The sequence below is a fragment of the Callorhinus ursinus genome, unplaced genomic scaffold (assembly GCF_003265705.2).
Source record: "Callorhinus ursinus isolate GAN/ISIS: 27379988/994484 unplaced genomic scaffold, GSC_fseal_2.0 scaffold13, whole genome shotgun sequence".
NCBI lineage: Eukaryota > Metazoa > Chordata > Mammalia > Carnivora > Otariidae > Callorhinus > Callorhinus ursinus.
In genome coordinates, this window is record NW_027397075.1 from 35,528,049 (window position 1) to 35,543,801 (window position 15,753).

At 39.5% G+C, this 15,753-nt stretch overlaps 1 long non-coding RNA gene across 1 annotated transcript in view; it reads right to left on the reverse strand.

Annotated features, from left to right (window-relative positions):
• Window positions 1–1,620: 1,620 nt before the first annotated feature.
• Window positions 1,621–15,753, reverse strand: part of LOC141374012 (uncharacterized) — a 114,022-nt gene continuing 99,889 nt past the window's right edge. The window contains exon 4 of the long non-coding RNA XR_012380549.1: window positions 1,621–1,748. This is a non-coding gene — a long non-coding RNA (uncharacterized lncRNA). The remainder of the gene's footprint in view (window positions 1,749–15,753) is intronic.

Here is a 15,753-nt window from a genome sequence, read left to right on the forward strand (position 1 = left end):
GAAGCAAGACATCAGGTAGGAAGTTATGTGATAACACAGGTGAGATGTGATGGGAGTTGAGAAAAGTGGTAAAATTTTAGAAGAATTTGTCAAGATTCTCTGACAGATCAATGAGGGCTGTGATAAAATAGGAAGAGTCAAGGCTGAGTATTATGACTTTTTATCCTATCAATTTAAAGGATGAAGTTCCATTAACTGAAATGGAGAAAAGAGTAAGAAAATATGGTTCGGAGAAAGGCCCAGAGCTTAGCTTTGGAGATGTTAAATTTGCAATCCCTATTAGACATCCAAGTGTAGATGTCAAATAAGCAGTAAGATACATGGGTCTTATCAGAGAAGACAACTGGGTTGAAGAATTTGGATGATATCAACACTGAGATGCTATTTAAAGGCATAAATCTAGACTAGATCACCTATAGAGTGACTATGGATAGGAAAAATGAAGAGATCCAGGGGCTGAGCACTGTGGTACTCCAATATTTAGGTGAGGAAATACGGGGAGAAAAACAGGGGGAAAAGGGAAACAAAAAGACTGAGAAAGAGCATTTATAAAGGTGGGAGGAAAACCAGGCAAGTGTAATTATCTTAGAAGCCAAGAAGAGAGTTTCACAGAGAAGAGAGTGAACAGCTGCGTGTCAAGTGCTGTTGAGATTTTAAGTAAGATGAAGACTGAAAATAACCACTGGATTCAGCAACATGGAAATCAAGGGTGACCTTGACAAGTACAGTTTCAGGAGAACAGCAGTAGTGAAGGCCTGATTGGGGTAGTTCCAGGTGAGAATGGAGGGAGAGAAATTAATTTTTAAAAATTTAAGATGCTCTAAAGTAATGAGAAGGAGATAGTAGTTACTAGAATGGGAACAGAGGTTGAGAGGGGTCTCCCTTCTTTTAGGATGTGAGAAACACTGGACTGTTAATATGCAGTAGGCAAGGATGTTCAGTAAAGAGGAGAAATTTGGTGATGGAGGAGAAGGGGAGAATCGCCAGAGTGAGGTCCTTGAGCAGGCTTTAGGGAATATAGCAGCAAATGCTACATGGGAGCAGTGGTACGGGCAGAATATGGACAATGGTCAGATATTGGGAAGGTCACATAAGCAAGTTACAAACCAAGGATGTAGAGTGAAGGTAAGGATCAGGGCTGTAGGCTGAGGTTGGAGACCAAGTCAGGATCATGCAGGGAAAGCACAAGTAAACAGGAGGACCAGAGTCAGAAGAGCAATCTGAGACTAGTCCAGGAGGTTACTATGAAGTCAAGGCAAAGGAAACTAGAAAGCATGCACCATATGACTAATATACTACACAGACAGCATTTTGTGCCAACACTCCTTTTGAAAGCCTGTACTCTTTCCCATTGATTTTCTTCCTCTGGTTCCTGAATCTGATGGCCAATATATTCTTTCTAAGAGATTGCCTTTATCGTTATATTAATGAAGAGTTATATTTGTATACAAAAAGTATTATTGAATGTATAATGTACCAAGAGCTCTGAAAATCAATTGGCTATTCCAGAAAGTCCCATCGATGCTCCCAAAACCCACAGAAATAATCACAGTGATAAATACCAGGGTGGCAGACCATGGTCACCAAACCATTTTCAATTTCCTGGGCACTCACCTTACTATCTTTTTGCCTCTGTGCATCTATTTGCGGTCAAATGAAACTGAAATGTCAGAGTTGCAAGAATGAAACAGTCTGAGTTCCTGAGTCGCTGGGTCCTTGGAAGACAACAGCATGCGGGGCCATCCAACCTGCATCAGATTTTGATAAAAACAAGAAATAACTCTTTTTTTTTTATTTGAGAGAGAGAGAGAATGACAGATAGAGAGCACGAGAGGGAAGGGGGTCAGAGGGAGAAGCAGACTCCCTGCTGAGCAGGGAGCCCGATGCAGGACTCGATCCCGGGACTCCAGGATCATGACCTGAGCCGAAAGCAGTCGCTTAACCAACTGAGCCATCCAGGCACCCAAGAAATAACTCTTTATTGTGTTAAGTCAATGACACTTATTTTTTTCCCACAGCACAGTCTAACGTGACCCTGACTACAACACAAGCACACCATCTTAGAGCAGAGGCAACCATTTGGTCTATAAATGCCAATGCTTTAAGTCATAGCAAGCATCACAGATGCTTAAATAACAAGTTCCCTTAGGATATAAAACATAATTTGATCCACAACAATTTGGCTTTCACACAGCACATCTGGTTTTCAGGAATACATCTATGTAAATTGAGTTACCTCCATAATGATATTGTATTTGCATCTGAGGAACTGAAAAGACAAGACTGGCTGCAGGTTAAGTAAAAACCACCTAGGTCGATCTTGATTTGCTCTCCAAGCTCCTGTGATAACATATGTAAACACCCTGTAGGTAATTAGATTCTAAATTCTTCTTCGCTGTAATGATCCAGGTGTCATTGGAATGATGGTTTTTAAAAAAGTCATTTTTCCTACATAAGTTTACAGCATATGATTTTTTCTTTTTTAATTAAACCTCTGTACAGTGAATAATGCACCTGATTTAGACATTCAAATCTTCCCCCCCTCCCCCCCCACTATCATCACCACCACCTCAGCTAAGAGAGTCAGTCTAGGTGATTCAGGCAATTGTGTTGCCTTATAAAACACTGTCTCCAAAGAATCCTTTTAGCCACTCAGAGCCAACATAGAGTCAATTATTAAGATTCCTACTTGTATGGCTCAGTCTGCACTTTACACCTTAGTACTATCCCTATTAATCTGCTCAGGAACCACTTTGTTATTTCTGATGCTGGGGTAGGGATTGTTCAGGTATCCCCTTGGGTTTTCTTTGGTTGTTTAACCTTGGAGGAGAACAGAAATGGTAGCAGTAGGCTGATATTTGGGTTTAGACCATGGCACCTAGTCTAGGTGTTGAAGAGAGGGTTGCTGTAATGTGTCCTGCATCATGAACCTCTTATTGAAAGTACTTTCTACTCCATTGACAAAATGACAGGATTTATTAACCAGAATTTATCTCTACTGGTTCTTTTATCACCAACAGTAAGTTTCCATAACAGCTTCACTGTCCCAAATATTTGTTAAAGGCTTAAACAGTTTCAAATGTGTGCTCCTTTATTTAATTTACAGCTGCTTCTGAAAATGCACCATTCAGTATTAGATGAAATAGCTTATATCTCCTGTCATATTTCACATTTTGTCTTATGCTTTGGTAGATTTCATGGTGATCTCTTTTTAACCAGTAAAATTTGTTTTAGGGAAGATGATACATTTTCTTTAAATAGTCAAGCTGCAGAAAAAGTCCTATATCATGAAGCCTTTTCACTGGCTTACATATCAACAGTAGGTCTTGCAGACCTTTAAAAAATATCTGGGCCTCTTCGTTCTCAGGGAGGCTGGTTGCATTCTTGCACAGCCTCATTTCACAAAAACAACTATGGTACAGTCCAACGCATGCTCAACCTAACGCATCGGGGTCTAAAACCTGACCCTGCCACATTCAAACTCTAATTTTAGACAAATTACTGAACTTCTCTGAGCCTCATCACCCTCATCTGTGAATTGGGGCAAATCATACTTGTTCACAGGGCAATTCTAAGGAGTCAAGACAATACCCATGTAAAAGTGCCTAGCATTGAGTCTGGCCCAAAATAGGCAATCAAGACTCTTTATTAGAATCTCCAGGGTACACACACTGCATCTTGCATGAGATCCTAGGTGTTAATAGTTTACAACAAGTCTCCTAAAGTGAAATAATATGGAGAACTCCAGGGCAATTTAAGATGTTCTGGCCATTTAAGATTTACCTGATTTACACCCAACCTCCTGTGCTTATCCTTCAGTAATACAGGTCTTGCCATTCAACTTTCTACTATTTTGAGAGGTTTTACTTTTACTCTCCCCACCAAGGAATAGCCCTGTGGCTTCTCCACCAGAGTTCTAGTTCCCTGTCTCTCCCTACTGCCTCTGCCTCACTCAGTGCCAACAGAGCACAAGAAGTACGTAGCAAGACTTTGTTTTTAACTCAGAGATGTAGGTGTCTGGGGCTGCGGTGGAGGGCACCAATCTACTTTGTCTTCCTAAGAGAATCTGCTTAGATGAATCCATGTCTGGAATACAAAGGTGTCTTCTCCAAACATTCCCTATAAGAACATACTTGCTGCCAAGCTCAGGGGCTGGAAGGAATTCAGGTTCAGGGCCAACAGTGACACTGAGTTCTCTTCCTCTCAACCTACAGGCACGTCCTTCCGGGGCAGAGAGTACTTTCAAATAGCAAACGTGACCTTCTCTCCAATCTGTACCCAGCTAATATACAATCCCCTAACCCAGCTAGTGCCTATGGGCAGCAGGAGGTTTCATCTAAAGTGGCTTAAATAATTCTTCTCTTCTCTCCCTCTCACCATTCTTTGCCATCTCAGTGAGTGGCTTTCAAACTCTGTTGACTGTAACCCACACATAAGAAATACATGTTACTTTGCAACCCAGTATTCACACATACATGCACACATACACACAACTATCAAAAAGGCGCCTGGGTGGCTCAGTTGGTTGAGTGACTGCCTTCGGCTCAGGTCATGATCCTGGAGTCCCGGGATCGAGTCCCACATCGGGCTCCCTGCTCCGCGGGGAGTCTGCTTCTCCCTCTGACCCTCCCCCGTCTCATGTTCTCTCTCTCTCTCTCTCTCAAATAAATAAATAAATCTTTAAAAAAAAAAAGGTGAGGCAACAATTATTTCCCTTGCTATGTATGAGGTACTTTATTTTCCCCTCTATTATATTTTACTTCATTTTTTAAAATGCTGGTCATGACCTATCAAATTGATTTTATGCCTCACTAATGGGTCACAGCTTGTAGTTTTAAAAATACTGATCCAGGTATTTAATAAGGAGCTACTAGCCTGGAAAAGGAGAATATGAAAACCATACTTTAAAGTAATTGGAAAGTTTAAGTTTTGTTAAAAGTTTACGGACAGTTCTGGTAAGATAGAAAAGATGCACTTTACCCTATTCCTCCTACTAAGTACAACTATAAACTAGAAATTATATATAAAATAAACATAAGAAAATCCTGAAGGGTGGAGAGAAGGTGGCAGACTTCTAGGGACTAGGGAACCCAATGAATGGCATACTGCTAAACTCTCTGGTTTTCTTTTTGCCTCATTTATGTCTCAGGCTTCAAGCTGAAGAACTGGCAACCTGGAAATGGCAACAAGTGCAAACAAAGTCCACTCTCTCTAAACTAAGGACCAAGAAAGGGGAATACTATAAAGACTGAAAACTTTTAGATAATAATCACTCTATGCCAAAGAAAACAGGTAAAACTGCAACCTCATCCCCACCCATGTCAGCAAAGGCCAAGTGGAAAGCCTAGACAGGATTACAACCCACTTAAACCACAAGACACCTTAATCCACCTAATGTGGGGATATCAGAAAAGGATGAGTATAACATCCTAACTGGATGGTAATGAGCTCCTCTCATCCCTGTCTACCTACAGTGACATTGCAGATATGGTGAGGAGCCTGGGCTTCTACCTCTACCCAGAAGTACCTCCTCTGGGTACTTCTGAGTACTCAGAAGACAGACCTCCCCTTCCCACTAAGGTGGTGTCAGGGGAAGCCTAGTGAAGAGTCAGGACTTTTACCACTGTTCAGGGGTAACAAGGCCACCCCCTCTATGTGGTGCAGGCCATGTGAGGAATAAATAGTGAGGAACTTTTATTTCCTGCAGCCAAGAGGTATCAGACTGAAGCCAGAGTTCCCACCACTGCCCAGCATTAACAAGGAGCCTCTGCTCTGTTGTCAGTGGAGGTTTAGTGGGAAACCTGAACTTCTACCCCCATATGTCAGTAATGAGTTGATGAACCTCCCTTCCCTTCCAGAAGGGTTCCATAGACACCGAGTTTTAATAAGTTCTAGAGTCTAATAATGTAATACCCACAAGGTTAGGTTTAAGTAGAAAATCACTCATCATGACAAGAAACAGAAAAATATCAAACTGAATTTTAAAAAGATGATACATACCATTATTGAAATGACAGAGATGTCAGAATTACATGACAAATATTTTAAAGGAGCCGTCATAAAAACGTTTCAATTATCAGGTATAGACATGCTTGAGACAGATGAAAAAATATAAATTCCAGAAAAAGAAACAGAAATATTCAGCAAATAAATAGAAGATATAAAGGAGAACCAACTGGAAATTTTAGAACTGAAAAGTACAAAAACCAAATTTAAAATTTAACAGCAGCAAAATAAATAATAAATAAATATAAATAAATAAATAAAAGTTTAACAGCAGAATGAATAGGGCAGAGGAAAGAATCAATGAACTGGAACATAGAATAGAAATAAGTCAGAGAAAGAAAGTCATTCACATGTAGAACTTAAGATACAAAACAAATGAGCAAAGGGGGAAAAATGAGAGACAGAGACAAACCAGGAAACAGACTTAGCCATAGAGAACAAACTGATGGTTACCAGAGGGGAGGCAGGTGGGGATGAAGGAGTGCACTTGTCATGATGAGCACTGAGTTGTTAGAATCATAGAATTGCTGAATCATTATATTGTATACCAGAAACTAATGTAACACTGTATGTTAACTATACCGGAATTAAAATTAAAAACTTAATTTAAAAAAAAGAAACCATCTTTGACTTCTGACTTTTGGTCCAGCATATAATAAGCTTTTAAGTTGCCATTGCATCCTAACAATAAGTAAGAAGGCTGAACACACCAGAAAATCAATAACTCTTCTTGGATCCAAAAGAGAAATGAGGTTACAGGACAAACCACTGACCTCAAAACTGCAAAGATTGATGGGTCAATACAGAGAATCATGACTTACCTGAGTAGAAACCCTGGAGCTTAAGACTCCAAAGAAACCAGTGCTTAGGTAGGAAAGCCTGAATTGTAATTGACAACTGCTGGAGGTTCAGTGTGCACAACTCCTGACAGTTAAAAACTCCAGGGAGATGCATTCATAGGAGGCCTCACATATTTCTGAGTTTTACCTCCAGGAGCTTGACTTGGTTTTCACAGTATCAGACAAAATCCCTTTCATGTTTCCATCAGGGAGAAGGGAAAAGGAACCATTTTGGAAAATGTCTGAGCACTCTGTTCTACTTAACAAGGTCTGCCCTCAGAAGAAGTTATTTAACCAGAGCCTAAGCTGTTGAGGTTTTATCAGAGCCTAACTCCTCTATGGGAAGAGAAATATTTAAAAACAGCCATTTTTTGCCTTCCACATGGAGGAAAGGGAAATACTCAACACCATCCCCCTCTAACCTTCCCCATGAGAAAAGGGAAATATCCAACTCAAGCACATTCTAACCATCCTGTCCCAATCAAAGGCAGTAGGGGGAATAAGGGAGAGTGAGAAAAATGTGGAGTTTACAGTCTACAGAAGCTAAAATTCTCTAAAAGGCTGAGACTTAATCATAGGACTATAGAACACTCCCTTTTCCCCAACAGCCTATCTGTGGTACTCCCTTTGACCTAGTACATCATGTCATTTCTACCAAGAAAAAATTACAAAACCTATTAAGAGATTAAAAAAAAAAAAAAAACCCGGAGGACAGAGCCAGATGGCAGGGGAGTGGGAGACCTGGATTTCATCTGGTTTCAGGAATTCTGCTGGATAGAGATCAAACCATTCTGAACACCTACGAACTCAACAGGAGATCAAAGAAAAGAATAGCAACAACTCTCTGAAGAGAAAAGCGACCACTTTCTGGAAGGTAGGACATGAGGAGAAGTGACTCTGAGGCGATATTCGGGAGGATAGACAGTGGGGGAGGGGGCCTCCGTCGGCCACTTCTGGCAAGTAATAGAGGCCCAGAGCACAAAATCGGAACTTTTACAAGTCGGCTCCGCTGAGGGACATCGCTCCAGTGGCTAAGCGGGGGGTGGAACCCTCGTAGGACAGTGTGGTCTCAGGACCCTCGGGGTCACAGAAAGACCGGGGGTGCCTGAGTGCAGCAGAGCTCCCAGGTATTGGAGCGGGGAAGCCGGCTGCAGAGACGGAGCCGAGGCGCGGGCTCTCAGCCCGGGGTTGCCATAAACTGTGATCCGCGGCCCAGTCGGGCCACTGCTCCTCCAGCAGGGACCCAACAAGCGGCAGATCCAGGGAGACTCCCCTTCCTCCCCTGGGAGGAGCCGCCGCAGGGATCAGCTGGGTTTGGAGACTCCACACAGGGTCGGGTGCCAGAGATAGAAACGCTCAGTCGCAGGCCGGGTGAGCACGGAGTGCGGCCACAGACCGGGAGACAGGAGTGACTGATTGCTTTTCTCTGGGGGCGCACTGAGGAGCGGGGCTCCGAGTTCTTGACTCCTCTGGGGCGGAGATTGGGAGGCCGCCATTTTCACTGTCATCCTCCAAAGCTCTATGGAAAGCTTGCAGGGAACAAAAGCTCCCAAGAGGAAACCCGAGCAGGCTGCTTAGCCCCAATGAGCAAGGGTGGGGCAATTCTGCCTCCAGCAAAGACATTTGGGAACCACGGCAACAGGCCCGGCCCCCAGAAGATCAGCATGAACAACCAGCCAAGACCAAGTTTACCGATCAATGAGAATGGCAGAACTCCAGCGCTAGGGGAATACTGCATATAGAATTCATGGCTTTTTTACCATGATTCATTAGTCTTTCAAAGTTAATTTTTTTAACTGTTTTTTTTTCTGAATTTTTCTTTTTCCCTTTTTCAACCACCAACATCTTATCAATCCCTTTTTTTAAATTTATTTTTCATTTTTAGAGTCATAATCTATCCCTTCATAGTAGTTACCCTTATTTTTGGCAGATATATATATAAGTTGTTCTCTCTTTAAAATTTTGAGACACAGTTTCTTCTAAGATATCAAAATATACCCTAAATCTCTAGTGTATGGCTTTGTTCTAGTCTCCTGCCTAATCACATTCTCTCCCCCCCTTTTTTTTCTTTCTTTCCTTTTTTTAATCCTCTTCTTTTTTTTTCCAAACATCTTATCAATTCCTTTTTTAAAATTTATTATAATTTCCATCTTTATAGTCATATTCCATCCCTTCATCGTATAATCCCTTATTTTGTACATATATAAGTCTTTCTTTCTTTAAAGTTTTAGGAGGCACTTTCTTCTAACAGACAAAAATACACCCAAAATCTAGTGTGTGGCACTGATCTATGCACCAGCCTGATCATATTTGATCATATTCTGTTTTTTTTTGTTGTTTTATTCTGTTTTTGTTTGTTTTTATCTTTTTCTTTTCCTCTTTTTTCTTTCTTTCCCTTTCTTTTCTGATTTGATTAGAGTATATTTTCTGGGGACATTGTTAACCTGTTAGCATTCTGTTTTCTCATTCATCTATTCTACTCTGGACAAAATGACAAGATGAAAAAAATCACCTCAACAAAAAGAACAAGAAGTAGTACCGTCTGCCAGCGACCTACTCAATACGGACATTAGTACGATGTCGGACCTAGAGTTCAGAATCATGACTTTAAAGACACTAGCTGGGCTTGAAAAAAGCATGGAAGTTATTAGAGAAACTCTTTCTAGAGAAATAAAAGAACTAAAATCTAACCAAGTCAAAATCAAAAAGGCTATTAATGAGGTGCAATCAAAAATGGGGAAACTAACTGCTACGATAAATGAGGCAGAAGAGAGAATCAGCGATATAAAAGACCAAATGATGGAAAATAAAGAAGCTGAGAAAAAGAGATAAACAACTACTGGATCACGAGGGCAGAATTCGAGAGATAAGTGATACGATAAGACAAAACAACATTAGAATAATTGGGATCCCAGAAGAAGAAGAAAGAGAGAGGGGCAAAAGGTATATTGGAGCAAATAATAGCAGAGAACTTACCTAATGTGGGGAAGGAAAGAGGCATCAAAATCCAGGAGTCACAGAGAACCCCTCTCAAAATCAATAAAAATAGGTCGACACCCCGACATATAATAGTAAAACTTATGAGTCTCAGAGACAAAGAGAAAATCCTGAAAGCAGCTCGGGAGAAGAGATCTGTAACCTATAATGGTAGAAACATTAGATTGGCAACAGACCTATCCACAGAGACCTGGCAGGCCAGAAAGGACTGGCATGATATCTTCAGAGCACTAAATGAGAAAACTATGCAGCCAAGAATACTATATCCAGCTAGGCTGTCATTGAAAATAGAAGGAGAGATAAAAAGCTTTCAAGACAAAAAAAAACTAAAGGAATTTGCAAACACGAAACCAGCCCTACAAGAAATTTTGAAAGAGGTCCTCTAAGCAAAGAAAGAGCCTAAAAGCAGCATGGACCAGAAAGGAATACAGACAAAATACAGTAACAGTCACTTTACAAGCAATACAATGGCACTAAATTCTTATCTTTCAATAGTTACCCTAAATGTAAATGGGCTAAATGCCCCAATCAAAAGACACAGGCTATCAGATTGGATTAAAAAATAAGACCCATCGATATGCTGTCTGCAAGAGACTCATTTTTGACCCAAAGACACCCCCACATTGAAAGTGAAGGGGTGGAAAACCATTTACCATGTTAATGGACACCAAAAGAAAGCTGGGGTGGCAATCCTTATATCAGACAAATTAGATTTTAAAACAAAGACTGTAATAAGAGATAAAGAAGGACACTATATCCTACTTAAAGGGTCTATTCAACAAAAAGATCTAACAATTGTAAATATCTATGCCCCTAACATGGGAGCAGCCAATTATATAAGGCAATTTATAACAAAAGCAAAGAAACACATTGACAACAATACAATAATAGTGGGGGACTTTAACACCCACCTGACTGAAATGGACAGATCATCTAAGCAAAAGATCAACTAGGAAATAAAGACTTTAAATGACACACTGGAGCAATTGGACTCCACAGACATATTCAGAACATTCCATCCCAAAACAACGGAATACACATTCTTCTCTAGTGCCCATGGAACATTCTCCAGAATAGATCACATCCTAGGTCACAAATCAGGTCTCAACTGGTACCAAAATATTGGGATTATTCCCTGCATATTTTCAGACCACAATGCTTTGAAACTAGAACTCAATCACAAGAGGAAAGTCGGAAAGAACTCAAAAACATGGAGGCTAAAGAGCATCCTTCCTAGAAACATAGCCAAAGGCAAGGGAAGCAAGGGCAAAAATGAACTGTTGGGATTTCATCAAGATAAAAAGCTTTTGCACAGCAAAAGAAACAGTCCACAAAACCAAAAGACAACCGACAGAATGGGAGAAAATATTTGCAAATGACATATCAGATAAAGGGCTAGTATCCAAAATCTATAAAGAACTTATCAAACTCAACACCCAAAGAACAAATAATCCAATCAAGAAACGGGCAGAAGCCATGAGCAGACATTTTTCCAAACAAGTCATCCAAATGGCCAACAGACACATGAAAAAGTGCTCAACATCACTCGGCATCAGGGAAATCCAAATCCAAACCTCAATGAGATACCACCTCACACCCGTCAGAATGGCTAAAATTAACAAGTCAGGAAATGACAGATGTTGGCGGGGATGTGGAGAAAGGGGAACCCTCCTACACTGTTGGGAATGCAAGCTGGAGCAGCCACTCTGGAAAGCAGTATGGAGGTTCCTCAAACAGTTGAAAATAGAGCTATCATATGACCCAGCAATTGCATTACTCGGTATTTACCCCAAATATACAAATGTACGGATCCAAAGGGGTACGTGCACCCCGATGTTTATAGCAACAATGTCCACAATAGCCAAAGTGTGGAAAGAGCCTAGATGTCCATCGACAGAAGAATGGATGAAGAAGATGTGGTATATATACACAATGGAATATTATGCAGTCATCAAAAGGAATGAGATCTTGCCATTTGCAACGATGTGGATGGAACTGGAGGGTATTATGCTGAGTGAAATAAGTCAATCAGAGAAAGACATGTATCACATGACCTCACTGATATGAGGAATTCTTAATCTCAGGAAACAAACTGAGTGTTACTGGAGTGGTTGGGGGTGGGAGGGATGGGGTGGCTGGGTGATAGACATTGGGGAGGGTATGTGCTACGGTGAGCGCTGTGAATTGTGCAAGACTGTTGAATCACAGATCTGTACTTCTGAAACAAATAATGCAACATATTTTAAGAAAAAAGAAAAAGAAGAAGATAACAGGAGAGGAAGAAAAGGGGAGTATGTCAGAGGGGGAGATGAACCATGAGAGATGATGGACTTTGAAAAATAAACTGAGGGTTCTAGAGGGGAGGGGGGGAGGGGGATGGGTTAGCCTGGTGATGGGTATTGAGGAGGGCACGTTCTGCATGGAGCACTGGGTGTTATGAACAAACAATGAATCATGGAACACTGCACCAAAAACTAATAATGTAATATATGGTGATTAACATAACAATAAAAAAATTAAAAAAAAAAAAAAAGAAATAAGTCAATCAGAGAAAGACATGTATCATATGACCTCACTGATATGAGGGATTCTTAATCTCAGGAAACAAACGGAGGGTTGCTGGAGTGGTGGGCGGGTGGGAGGGATGGGGTGGCTGGGTGATAGACATGGTGTAGGGTATGTGCTATGGTGAGCACTGTGAATTGTGCAAGACTGTTGAATCACAGATCAGTACTTCTGAAACAAATAATGCAATATATGCAAAGAAAAAAAGAAGAAGATAGCAGGAGGGGAAGAATGAAGGGGAGTAAGTCGGAGGGGGAGACAAACCATGAGATATGAAAAACAAACTGAGGGTTCTAGAGGGGAGGGGAGTGGGGGGATGGGTTAGCCTGGTGATGGGTATTAAAGAAGGCACGTTCTGCATGGAGCACTGGGTGTTATGCACAAACCATGAATCATGGAACACTACATCAAAAACTAATGATGGAATGTATGGTGATTAACATAACAATAAAAATTTTTTAAAAAACCCACAATCTGAAAAACAAAGCGAGCCTCAAAACCAGACTCATATATAGGAGGGATGTTGGAATTATCAGACCAGGAATTTAAAAGAACAATGACTTATGTGCTAAGGTCGCCAATAGATAAAACAAAGAGCATACAAGGACATATGGGCAATGTAAGCAGAGAGAGAGGCATTCTAAGAAAGAACCAAAAAGAGATGATAGAGATCAAAAACACTGTAACAGAAATGAAGAATGCCTTTGATAAGCTTTTAGTAGACTGGACATGCTGAGGAAAGAAACTCTGAGCTCGAGGATATCTCAATACAAACCTTCAAAACCAAAAAGCTAGCAGAAAAAAAAAAAAAGAGTGGAAAAACCAAGACAGAATATGCAACAGCTGTGGGACAAGTACAAAAGCTGTAACATATATGTAGGGAGAATACTAAGAGAGAGAAAGGAACAGAAGAAATATTTGAAACAATAGCAACTATTAGTTTTCCCAAATTAATGTCAGACACCAAACGATAGCTCTAGGAAGCTCACAGAACACCATGCACAAATAATAATATAAAAACTACACCAAAGTACATCATTTTCAAATGACAGAAAATCAGAACTAAAGAGAAAAATCCTCAAAAAAGCCAGAGGGGAAAAAAATACCTCACCTATAGAAGAGCGAAGAAATTATATTTGACTTCTAAGATACTGTGTAAGCAAGTAGAGAATGAAGTAAAATATTTAAAAATGTTTAGAGGAAAAATAAACACCAACCTAGAATTCTGTGCCCTGCAAAATTATCCTTCAAAAGTGAAAGAAAAAGACTTTCTCAGACAAACATAAACTGAGGGAATTTGTTGTTGACAGACCTGCCTTGCAAGAAATGTGAAAAGAACTTCTTTAGAGAGGGGCACCTGGGTGGCTCAGTTGGTTAAGCGACTGCCTTCGGCTCAGGTCATGATCCTGGAGTCCCAGGATCGAGTCCCGCATCGGGCTCCCTGCTCAGTGGGGAGTCTGCGTCTCCCTCTGACCCTCCCCCCCTCATGTGCTTTCTCTCTCTCTCAAATAAATAAAATCTTAAAAAAAAAGTTCTTTAGAGAGAAAAGTGATAAAGGTCAGAAACTCAGATCTACACAAAGAAGAGTATCAGAGAAGAAATAAGTGATAAAATAAAAATGTTATAAAATAGAAGCTTTTTATTCTTAATTGATGTAACAGATAAGTTGGTTCAAAATATTAATAGCCACAATGTGTTTGATTATATGTGGTTTTTATTTATATATAGTTATTTAATATACATACATTTAATATTAACATATTTAAATATTAGTATATTTGATATATAGCGAGAGTTATATATGCTTAAGTATAAGAGAAATGAATGACAGCAAAAATAGAAAGAGCAGGAAGGAGGAAATCAAGATTATTTTGTTACTATAAGGTACTCACACTGTGAAATGGCAGTGTTACTTGAAAGTAGACTTGAATTAGTTGTAAATGTATATTTCAAACACTAGGGCAACCACTAAAAACGTTAAAAAAAAGAGTATAATTAAAATGCTAAGGAAGGAAGATAATTAAATTATTTAAAGTGCTCAATTAAAACCACAAAGGTCACAAAAAAGTGTGGAAGACAAAATAGGAACAAAGAACAAGAGCAACAAATAGAAACAGTAACAGTTATGGCAGATATTAATATAACTATATCAATATAGTTATCACTTTGGATGTCATGGTCTAGATTTATCAATTAAAAGACAAAGATCATCAGAGATAAGACGCAGTTATATGTTGTCTATAAGAAATCTACCTTAAATATAAAGACACATACACATTAAAAATAAATGGATGGAAAATATATATGCCATTCTAACACTAATCAAAAGAAAGAAGGAGTAGCTACATTAATTTCACAAAGAGCTGAGTTCAGAGCAAGGAAAGTTATCAGGGATAAAGAGGGGGCATTATATAATGATTAAGAGGTCAATTCACCCAGAAGACGTAACAACCTTTAGCATGTACGTACCTAAGAATAGAGTGTCAAAATATATGAGACAAAAAACTGATAGAACTGCCAGGAGAAATAGGTGAATCCATTATTATAGTTGGATATTTCAACACCCCTCTATCAGAAGTGGACAGACCCAGCAGGCAGAAAATCAGTAGGGACATAGTTGAACTCAATAGCACCATTAATCAACTGAATATAATGGGTATCTATAGACTATTTCATCTCAAAAGAGCAGAACACACATTCTTCTTAAGCGCATATGGAACATTCACCAAGACAGAGCACATTCTAGGCCATAAAACAAACCTTAACACATTTAAAAGAAGAGAAATCATACAATGTCTGCTTTCAGACTACAGTGTAATTAAACTAGAAATCAATAACAGGAAGATAGCTAGAAATCCCCAAGTACCTGGAGATTAAACACACTTCTAAATAACACACAGGTCAAAGAAGCAATCTCAAGAGAACTTTTTAAATTTTTGAATTAAATGAAAATAAAAACACAACTTATCCAAACTGTGGGATGCAACAAAAGCAGTGCTTAGAGAGAAATTATATTATTGAATGCATATATTAGAAAAGAAGAAAAATCTAAAATTAATCATCTAAACATCCACCCTAGGAAACTAGAAAAAGAAGAGTGAATTAAATCCAAAGTCGGAAGAAAATAATAATAAAAATCAGAGCAGAAATTGAAAATAGAAATAGGAAAAAAACACAATGAAACTAAAAGCCTGTTCTTTGAAAAAAATAAATAAAATCAGTAAGTCTCTAGCCAAGCTAACTAGAGAAAAAGAGAGAGGACACAAATCACTAATATCAGAAACAAAAGAGGGGACATCACTACAGACCTCATGGACATTAAAAGAATAATCAAAGATTATGAATA